We start from the raw sequence: 11,017 nt of genomic DNA, 5'->3' as shown, positions 1-11,017 counted from the left end.
CGCACGTTTACTCGCACGTACACTCCGCACTCCACTCACTCCAACCAAGTTCTCCACTCCCTGGATCTCATCTGTTGAATACTTGCGAGGGATTCGCACGATATTTCGCGGGATGCTGCCAGACTGAGTGTCACGGTCGTACTGACTACCGAACTCTCCCCTCCCGGTCATTGCCCCTACGCGCCCTCTCTCTCTCTCTCGAACCGATCGCGGCTATTCCGCTCAGCCGCTTATTAACCTACGCGAGTTGAACGATTTTCGGTAATCGTTGCAAACCATAAACTTAATCACAAGCCCCTCTCAGCAACTTAAATATTAATTAACTTAAATATTCACTTTTGACATTTATACAGTGATATAAGCACGTTAGTCGAAAGGCAAAGGTTTCTGCTTTGAATTGTTAGGATTGCCGGTTCGAATCCTGGAGATGAATTTTTTTTTTCGTCATTATGGAGAATTTTGGAATCATATAAATACGTAAAACTAAATTAAAAATTCAAATAAGATATAATTATTGATTCTGTGTTTAAATGATAAAGCACATACAAATGAAATTTTTTGAAGATGATATTTAAAAAAAAATTAGCATAGACTTTCACCATTTTTTCCTGTACCTATTCAATATATAAAATGATAGAAAATTTCCATGAACATTTGTGGAGTTTACTGGGGCATTTTTATCAACAATTTGATATATTTATCCTTAACTGAAATGCGTGCCACAAAAATTAAGCTTTAGTGCTTTTAACATGAATGCTGAAAAGAATAATAACACTACGGTATTATACGACAAAATGAAAAATATGGCCGGTTAGAAGCATATAACACATTCTTCTCTGATTTTGTAATTAACTTTCATATTGTAACTTTTCGGATTTTCCACTTCAAGCAATGAATACCAATGATTTAAGGTTACTAGCCCATCAGGTGTCTCCATTGAATTTAAAAAGTAACTAATCATTTTACTAACACAATGTTTTATTATAATTTTCAATAAAACATAGCGTGTGACAGGGCTATAGCGATGCTCGCTGGCCCTGTGTGCGGCACTCTCCTCGCGTGAACGCAGCGACCAAGTATACGCTATATAGCGACTACATACTTGTGTCGTTGCAGGATCTGGAGGGAGGAGCGCGACGATCGACGAAGTGTCGCCGTGAGTGCGAGTGAGAGCGAGAAGAGCGAGAGAGAGAGAGCGATTTTGACTGATTTTTGACAGCGACAGAAGTGGGAGCGCAGCGGCGCGAGGCTTAGAAATTAAGAGAGAAGAAGGGCAGTTAGGCGCGAGCTCTCGAGTAATTAGGGCCGCCTAAGGAGAGACTGGACGAGAGGACATTTTCGGCCAGAAAGGAACTGCTGCCAGGAGTACGACGGCCACTAGCCAGGAGAACCAGGTGTTCCAAGCCGAGCCCGGACAAGCAGCGACCATTCGCCCTCCACGGGGCAAAGGCCGTGTTGCGGCCTCTCCTGCAGCAGTCACGATCATCGCCAGGGCTCCGTTTCCAGCGGGCCTACGCTTTCGCCGGCATCGCCTCTCTGTCGACGGACCGTCGGCATCCGGTGGGTCTAAAGCCTGTTTGTCTCTCTCGCGCCAGCTCTCGCTCGATTACGGACATTTGCGTATTTCGATTTTATCGCGCACGTTGAGCGATCTCGCTCGCGTGATCCCGCGAACTCTTGTCGCGGAAAGGCTGAGCGAGCGCGCTCGCCGCGGCGAAGTTAATCTTGTAGCGATATTTGTGAAAAGGCGTCAATAAATGAGATCGCCATATGTAATATCATTGAATTAGAGTGTCCGTTTCTTTGTATCAACCTTCCCCAACCAGCGCGAACTTCGGCCTGTGAAAGTCAGCGCCGGCTTTCTTTACCGAGCAAGAACCCAGAAAAATTAGCTGAGACCAGCCCATGGCGCACGGAGGCTGACCACTCTTGCATGGCATCCCTTGTTTAATCTCGGCAGGTTTTCGTTGTTCGCATCGCTTTGTTCTGGTTGGAAAGAGGTGATCGCGATAATTCCCTTTGTGATAAGTTTTGAACAGTGCGGTGTCTCGGCCGATCAGCGCTTTTCGGCGAATTCGCGGAGTAGCGAGCGAGAGCCGTGGAAATAAGCTGGAAAAGGGAAAATTTTAGTTGCATGGGACATTTTGAGTTTCGTCATTATTGTGTCGTCAACGCATTTGGCTCGAGTTACGCGGAAGCCCGGAGCTAGTGAAACGGGCTGAGGCGAGTATCGCGGTGTTATGATTAAGCGATTACGATGTAAATTTGTGTGTTGTTATTACGCAGATTGCGATTGCTCGAGCTGGGTGTTTTGGCTAGTTAAATTTGTACGTTTGAATGTGTGTTTCTGAATTTGAAAGTTGCGAGAATCGCAACGATCATTCTCGGCTGTTTGGATTGTTGCTGAGCGTGAGCTCAAGGTTAGACGTGTTTATAGGCTGAGTAAGGTCTTTGTGTTGCGTACTCGCACCATGGGCATGCTGGCTTGTACACGTTGAGCTGTTCTCAAAAACAAAGAGGACAAACGCGCTTAGGCCTAGTGAAGGCGAAATAAGCCTAGGAAAGCTTGGGTCTGTTTTGGTGCCTGTTTGTTTACCGCGCGGGGTCGCGTGAAATACGATGCCGGTGACGAGATCGCCCAAGCATCGGAGAGCTGCGGAATCGCGGCCGCGGCCAGAAGCGTTTAGAAGGCGGGTTATGAGAATGCCTGTAGTAAAGTCAATATGGGAGCACATTCAGGCAATGCAAATTCAGGAATTGCTGACATGGATGACGTCGAACGGATTAGTTACGGACGGCACGACCGAGATCGTGCAAGACAGGGCATTTCGTGCATATTTATATGGCGTGCGTCATGAACCGATACCGCCTGTGAGCGCCGACGATTTTCTATCAGGGGAAATACCGACTGTCGTTGATGCGAGAAGCGCATCATCGGCGCGGGTTGGATCACTCCTGGAAACTCTGAAGGCGGAGGTGAATGCGGCGGTAAGCGCTCGACGAGAGCGGAGTGACGTCACGCGGGAGACACGTGCGTTGCCATCGGAGACGCGGGTTCGCGCCACAGATAGTGCGATTGCACGTGAGGAGGTGCGCTGAAGGAAAGAAAGAGCGGGCTTGCATCGTTCGGTGCCGACGGACTTCGCGCCAGCTCTGGGTATTGCGAACACGCAAACAGAGATTGTGCGAGCGCGTGCGGAGCGGCGACCGGAGAGTTTCCATGGTCGGGAGCCATCGATGTGGCAGCGCGCAGTAAAAACGTTTTGGCCGGCGTGGCTGACTTCGGCAGCATCTAGGGTAAATAATGCTGAGAGCCGGGGCGAACGCGAGGGTATATCGCAGGCAGCAACGCGTGGCCCGGGAAGTACGAGCACGCCGGTGCGTGATGGCGCGCAGCTGGGGGCGAGGTACCGACCTTGTGAGATGAATTACGATCAGAAGCGCGTGAATGACACCGCGGGTGCGCGGTTAAGCAACCATGATGCCGGTAGAGAGTCTGACGAAACAGAGGACACGGACTACGATTCGGCGCTCGATGACGACGAAACGTGGCTAGAGAGCGCGTCAGAGGAAGAGCGCCTGAGCAAACCGAGGGGCTGATTTCTTTATGGGCAACAAGCAGACGCGGTCACGGCGGTAAGAAGTTGGTCTTTAGCATTCTCGAAGAAGGGCGGACTGTCAGCGGAGCAATTTTTGAGGCGATTGCATGAAATGCAATCATTTTACAGATTCAAGGACGCGGAGATATTGTCGGCGTTAATGTTGTCGTTTACTAGCGCGGAAATGGCTTTATGGTGGGAAACGAATCGCCCGGGTTGGGATACATTGCAGGACTTTAAAGATGAATTCCAGCGCCAGTTTTGTCCGCGGTGATCGCGCGAGGATGTTTACGACGCGCTACGCCGCCGAACTCAAGGCGAAGATGAGCCATTAGGTGAATTTCTCACGGCCTTCCTGTATATTGCGAGTAGGTTAGAACCGAAGCTCTCGGAACGTAGACAGCTTGAGTTGATTAAAAACAACTTATACCCGAAACTTCGCAATTATATCAGGGAGAAGAAGGTTCAAACGCTCAGAGATCTTCGCGTGTACGGGGAGAGATTTGAACGCAGACGGGACATAGAGAATCGCTACCGCCCACCGCCAGCGCCGCAGGAGTCGTTGATGCCAGAAGTCGCTTACCGCGGAGATTCGTCAAAAAGAACCGCGAAGACTAGCAGCGGTGCGAACTTTGCGATGGGCGAACGAGTTTATGCGGTCGGGAACGAGAATAGTAAGGACCGCCAAGGAAAGAAAAATAAGTCGGCAACAAAACCCGTAGGCAGAAGCTGCAATTCGGATAGTGAAGGTGTAGCTCAACGGAAGGATGCGGATTCGTCAAAAGAATTGCCGAGAGATGTAGTGGCCGTGTTATCCCAGCTAGCTCATTCGCAGAGGGGCCCGCCCAGGGGAAATGCGAGCCCTGCTGCGAGGAACGCTGCAGGGCGCGTGACCTTTGAGGGTGTATGCCACAAATGCGGGGGGGCTGGGACATCGGAAGGCCGAGTGCCCAAGCCCGGAGAACTTGAAGTCGACGCGAACAAGTTCGGAGCCGTTGGGAGCTGAAGGCACGAGTGGCAGAGGGGCTTCTGACCGAAGTGCGAGTCGCAATCGGGGAAAGAGCCCAGTGCGCTGCTACAAATGCCAACAGCTAGGACATTACGCGAACCGGTGTTCACAAGGGGCTAGCGTGCCAAGGCTGCGGTAAAGAAAATAAGACGTTGGAAACATGTCCGCAATGCCAGGTGTGACTCAAAGCTCTGGAAAACTTAAAAGCGGGACCTAGTTGCCCGACGGATTCCGCGTAGTTGTGCGTAATAGAGCACCCGACGGGGCAAAAGTCGCGTTCATGAGGCTGTTTTATAGCAAGTTCGCAGAGTTTCAACAGCAGGTTGAACGAAATGAAGCTAGTTTGGGCGCGAATAACGCGAAAACAGAGGCCTCTATGCAACGCGAGGGCGCGAAAGATAGAATCAAGGAGAGTTCGAGGAAAGAGTTCGACTGGATCGAATTCAACGAACGATGGACAAGAACGCGTGAAGCAGGGCCCGAGCGCGAGCGAGGAAAGCGAGCGTTGGAGTCGGGAGAAATGCTGGATGCACGCGAATCCGAGCGAAATCGAGGAGATGGCCAAGGGAGTCCGACGCTCGGGCGTGGGTCGAGAGGTAAATCGACGAGAACGCCCGGGGTGGATCAGCCGGGCATGAACTCGATGGAAACTGCAGAGACCGCGCGGTCTTCATGAGGTCCAGAGGGGAAAACGGCGCGTGCGCGGCTGGTTCTGGAACAAACTCGGACTGAGAGATCGCCTCAGCAGGCTGGAAACTCAGAAACTGACGACCTTGACGGTCACCTCCGTCACCTCGTTCAGGGAGTTTATGGTGCTGAGTGGAGAGGTAGCAGTTAGGGCGACACCGATCGCATCGGGTTTGGAAGCGTCGGATAGCGCAGGATGCGAGTCGACACGCAAAGATTTGACGGATAGTCGGGCGAACGAGAAGCGAGGCGAGTCATCGAGAACCGGTGTAGGTTTCTCGCGCCTCTGTTTTCGTATTTGCGTGGGCGAACCAAAAGTGGACGCGGTGGAAAATCGCGAGTTGCTGGTAGTCCATATCGCGGGGAAGCCATAGAAGCCATACAGTGCGCTGTACGATTCAGGAGCGATGGTGACTATCGTGGGCCCGCGTGTACGCGGCGACTTTGTAGACAAAATTGAGCCGTGCGACTTCGCGTTGTTCGGGTTTTCGGGAGCGAAAACCGGGATCGTGGGAAAACTTCGGCTCAGGGTTGAGATCGACGGAGTGTCACGAATAATCGAAGCGCGAGTTGTGGATGTGCCGGTGCAATACGACATGATAATCGGGATGGACTTCATTCAGGAGTTCGGCATTGGCACGGATCATGCGAATGGGAAATGGCATATAGAGGATGGCCCTTGGCACTGGTTCGCGGGGCTGAGGCGCGAAAGAGTGGAGTTCCCGAGTGAGCTTGGACTCGCGCGTGTTCGCGTTAGAGCCGAGGTCGCGGGGCTCTCCGAGTTGCGATCTTCGCAGCGCGAATTAGTGGAATGTGTGGTGCGGCGGGTAGTACCCGAGAAGTCACCTGCGCGTACGCATTTAATTAAGCATGAGATTGACGTGCAGGGTGCACGACCAGTAAAAACTCCTTTAAGGCGATATTCGCCACTGCTGATGGAGTTCATGCGAAGCGAGACAAGGAAATGGCTGGAATCGGGGTTAATCAGAAAATCGACAAGCGATTGGAGTAGCACGCCGGTTATAGTCAGAAAACAGGATGGCATAAATTGAATGTGTATAGATTTAAGGTCAGTGAATAAGGCAACGAAAACAGATGCATATCCGATGCCGAGCATTGACTCAGTTCTGGATCGACTGCGTGGGGCACGTTATATTTCTAAGATCGACTTGAAGAATGCGTACTTGCAAGTACCGCTAAGCGAGGAGAGCAAGAGATATACGGCATTCGCGGTCCCGGGATTAGGGTTATTCGAATGTAATTACATGATCTTCGGATTAGTAAATGCTCCGGCGACGTTCATGCGACTGATGGATACGCTTTTCGGACCGGAATTTGAGCCATATGTTTTCAAATATTTAGACGATGTAATCGTGGTAACCGGAACTTTCGATGAGCATTTGACTTGGCTTGAGCGAGCTCTGCAGAAGCTGGTAAATGCGGGACTCGAAGTAAACGTGACGAAGTGTGAATTCGGGTGCTCCGAGGTGACGTTCTTGGGATACCGATTGGATAGTCAAGGGTTGCGACCTGATCCGGACCGGATTAAGCCGGTGATTGACTTCCCGCAGCCCCGAAACGTTAAGCAGTTGCGACGTTTTCTCGGTATGTGCGGTTGGTATGCGTGATTTATTGAGCATGAGAGCGAGATGAAAGTACCGCTCACGAAGCTCACGCGCAAGAGCGAACGTTGGCACTGGGAGCAGGAGCAAGCCGAAGATTTTGAAAAGCTAAAGAAAGCGCTGACGGAGGTGCCGGTTTTAGCGAGACCCAATTTTGCGAGGACTTTCTTTATTCATTGCGACGCATCGTCGTATGCGTTAGGTGCGTGTCTGATTCAGAAGGATGAGGATGGGTTTGAACACCCTATATGCTACGCGAGTAGAATGTTGAATGTGCACGAGCGTAATTATACTGTGTCGGAGTTGGAATGCGCGACTGTGATAATGGGGATTAAAAAGTTCCGTCCTTATATTGAGGGAGTGCATTTCGTGGTGGTCGCGGATCATACGGCACTTACTTGGCTACGCAATAAGAAGGAACCTACGGGTCGGTTGGCACGGTAGGTTCTAGAACTCCAGCAGTACGATTTTGAAATCGTGTACAGGAAAGGTCGCTTGCATCATACGCCGGACGCGTTATCGCGCACGTATGAGGACGGCGAGGAAGTAACAGCTTTCGCGACGATCAAGGACCCTGAATACTTGCAGCGCATGAAGGACGTGCTTGCGAGACCGGATAAATTTCGGAATTGGCGAGTGGAGGACGGAATGCTGTATAGATTTTCGTCTGATAGGTTACTTGATCCGGTTACAAACCGTGAGCAGTGTTGGCGCTTGGTGGTACCAATAGAACACCGAGCTCGAGTGATGCGAGACGCACACTGCGAGCCCTCGGCAGGACATTTCGGAAGGGATAAGACCTACGATAGAGTCGCGAGGGAGTATTCATGGCCTGGAATGTATTATGACATCACGGAATTCGTGCAATCGTGCGAGAAATGCCAACGGTATAAAATAGAATAACAATTTCCGATGGGCCTCATGAGCAAGCGCGTAGTTGAGCAACCGTGGTTGGTGATAGCGGCAGACGTGATTGAGCTTCCGAGGAGTAAGAATAGGTTCAGATACTTAGTCGTGTTTCAGGACTTGTTCACGAAATACGTGGAGTTTAAACCTCTTGTGTCAGCTACGGGGAAGGCTCTCGCGCAAGCTCTTGAAGAGCGTATTTTGTATCGATGGGAGATACCGGAGTATATTGTCACGGACAATGGTAAGAATTTCTGTGGGAATGAGTTTCGAGCGACGCTAGACGAGTACAAGATTGAGCACGTACTTTGTCCACCGTACCATCAGCAGGCGAATTTCGCCGAGCGAGCGATTAAGACGCTGAAGCTGATGGTGGCGATGTTCGTCGATCAGGATCACAGGAATTGGGATAAATATTTGCATGAATTCAGGCAGGCGCTGAATACGACGATACTATACATGTATCTGAGCTTAAAAGATACGTGCCTCCTCGAGGTACGAGGAAAGGTAACAGCCGAGAGTGATTTGTTTGTTGTGTGATGTTTGTATTGTTTATTTTGTTTCTTTTATTTTACGGACGAGTTAAAAGGTGACCAGAATCCAATGCCAGGCATGTGAACTCGCTGCCAGGGCGATTGGCAAGGGTGCAGCCCTAGATAAGGCATGAGAAGGCTGAGGTACCAAATCTGTTCACTTTAAAAGGGTTTTATGTTGTTTTGATTTATTTTATTTTATTTTGTCTGTGTATGGTATGTTTATTTCTGTTTGTTTATTTATTTTTATTTTTATTGATTTTGAAGGTTTTGGCGAGCTGAATTATTGAAGTTTTTATGATTTTGATTTTGTAATATAGTTTTAAGTCGTTTTCTCGCTGGTCCTGTGTTCGAGCGAGGAGGGTTGCGTTGTGTAACCCACGGGTGCCTGCGGCTTCCGCGGCTTAGCGGGGGGCTGTGACAGGGCTATAGCGAGGCTCGCTGGCCCTGTGTGCGGCACTCTCCTCGCTTGAACGCAGCGACCAAGTGTACGCTATATAGCGACTACATACTTGTGTCGTTGCAGGATCTGGAGGGAGGAGCGCGACGATCGACGAGGTGTCGCCGTGAGTGCGAGTGAGAGCGAGAAGAGCGAGAGAGAGAGAGCGATTTTAACTGATTTTTGACGGCGAGAGAAGTGGGAGCGCAGCGGCGCGAGGCTTAGAAATTAAGAGAGAAGAAGGGCAGTTAGGCGCGAGCTCTCGAGTAATTAGGGCCGCCTAAGGAGAGACTGGACGAGAGGACATTTTCGGCCAGAGAGGAACTGCTGGCAGGAGTACGACGGCCACTAGCCAGGAGAACCAGGTGTTCCAAGCCGAGCCCGGACAAGCAGCGACCATTCGCCGTCCACGGGGCAAAGGCAGTCTTGCGGCCTCTCCTGCAGCAGTCACGGTCATCGCCAGGGCGCCGTTTCCAGCGGGCCTACGCTTTCGCCGGCGTCGCCTCTCTGTCGACGGACCGTCGGCATCCGGTGGGTCTAAAGCCTGTTTGTCTCTCTCGCGCCAGCTCTCGCTCGATTACGGACATTTGCGTATTTCGATTTTATCGCGCATGCTGAGCGATCTCGCTCGCGTGATCCCGCGAACTCTTGTCGCGGAAAGGCTGAGCGAGCGCGCTCGCTGTGGCGAAGTTAATCTTATAGCGATATTTGTGAAAAGGCGTCAATAAATGAGATCGCCTTATGTAATATCATTGAATTAGAATGTCCGTTTCTTTGTATCAACCTTCCCCAACCAGCGCGAACTTCGGCCTGTGAAAGTCAGCGCCGGCTTTCTTTACCGAGAAAGAACCTAGAAAAATTAGCAGAGACCAGCCCATGGCGCACGGAGGTTGACCACTCTTGCAAGCGTTAGGATTCGAGCGAGTTTGAGCTAAATAAATTAGATTATAATGAAATAATATTTAAGAAGACAATAGGTGTAAACGAAGTTTTAATGAGCGAACTTTCCTAATAACGAAATATAAATTGATATTTGCACGACAGCTCATGATGATAATCATGGAAATCTTTTATTGTACCGTAAATTAATAAAATAAATTATATTTATAACTCAATAGCTCAATTAGTCACATGTAATTAAATGGCGATCTGGCAAGCTTCTACTGCAGTCGAAGCTTTCAAACGAGATTTTGAAATAAGCCTCAAATGTAGCAAAAGTAAAGCGTATATTAATACACAAAATGTCTTACCCAAATGTTATCGTAGCGTCCCTGCTTTGAAAAAAGTTTGCGCAAATATTTTATCAAATGTGGAAAATCCGATAAAAACCATAATCGCCGCATGGAATCAGGATCAGTCTTAGCTACGTGAGGAATACTTATATTCTCCTCATTTACACCAAACTGTTCCCACATATTTCGATTCCACGATGCACCGTCACTCGTGACCGCATCAACTTTTAGTCCAGCTTGTTCAGCCAATATTATACATTCCAGCAATATGTGATGCAAAACTGTTCCAGTTGCGCTACTTTTGCTTAAGAAGCATCCTAATGTTCGTACCCATTTCCCTTTGAAAGGTTGAAACATAATCACCAACGCGTGATCACCTTTAACTCCTTGTAGGTGTTTGAAAGTATACTTACCAAGATTAGTGAAGCCTTCGAATTATAATTTTTGCCTATTCAACGATAGTGATTTTGCAAGCTTCATCTCATCTACAAGAATAACTGCTGCAAACGAAATATAGTTAATAAATAAATTATCATCTACCGTATTACAAGTATAAAATATTCCAGTAACAGTGTCGTAAAATTTATTCGTTTATACAGACAATAGTTGTAAAAATAGCAAACCATTGCCTTATTAAAGAAATCACCTCAACAAGTTTTACAAGATAGACATGGTAAACCCGTTGCCCCAAAACTCTGTTGCGCTACTTGATTTTATATACGATGTCAGGTTATATTACAAAATAAATGTAGAGAGTCGAATTAGTCATGCGCAATTATTGATAAAAAGCAATTTGGTATTCGAAAATGTTTGACGGGTTTACATTCATGTTATTAATAACAAACGAACACTAACTTCGGTTATTCTGTCTCAAAGAATAAAAAAGGTGTGTATTTAAAATTTGGATAGTAATTTATTGACGATTTAAATAAAAGACTCTTTTGTTTAATATATTGCTTCAATTAGTTAGTTAATAAAAACAATTTGTAA

The 11,017-nt window shown here is 48.6% G+C and overlaps 1 pseudogene; it reads right to left on the bottom strand.

The window, feature by feature from the left end:
- Positions 1-811: 811 nt before the first annotated feature.
- On the bottom strand, positions 812-10,507 carry LOC131673041 (uncharacterized; annotated as a pseudogene).
- Positions 10,508-11,017: the final 510 nt, after the last annotated feature.

Source organism: Phymastichus coffea, unplaced genomic scaffold (assembly GCF_024137745.1).
Source record: "Phymastichus coffea isolate CEN01 unplaced genomic scaffold, Cenicafe_Pcof_1.1 PCOF00012, whole genome shotgun sequence".
Taxonomy (NCBI): Eukaryota; Metazoa; Arthropoda; class Insecta; order Hymenoptera; family Eulophidae; genus Phymastichus; species Phymastichus coffea.
This window is presented reverse-complemented; position numbering and strand designations above follow the sequence as displayed.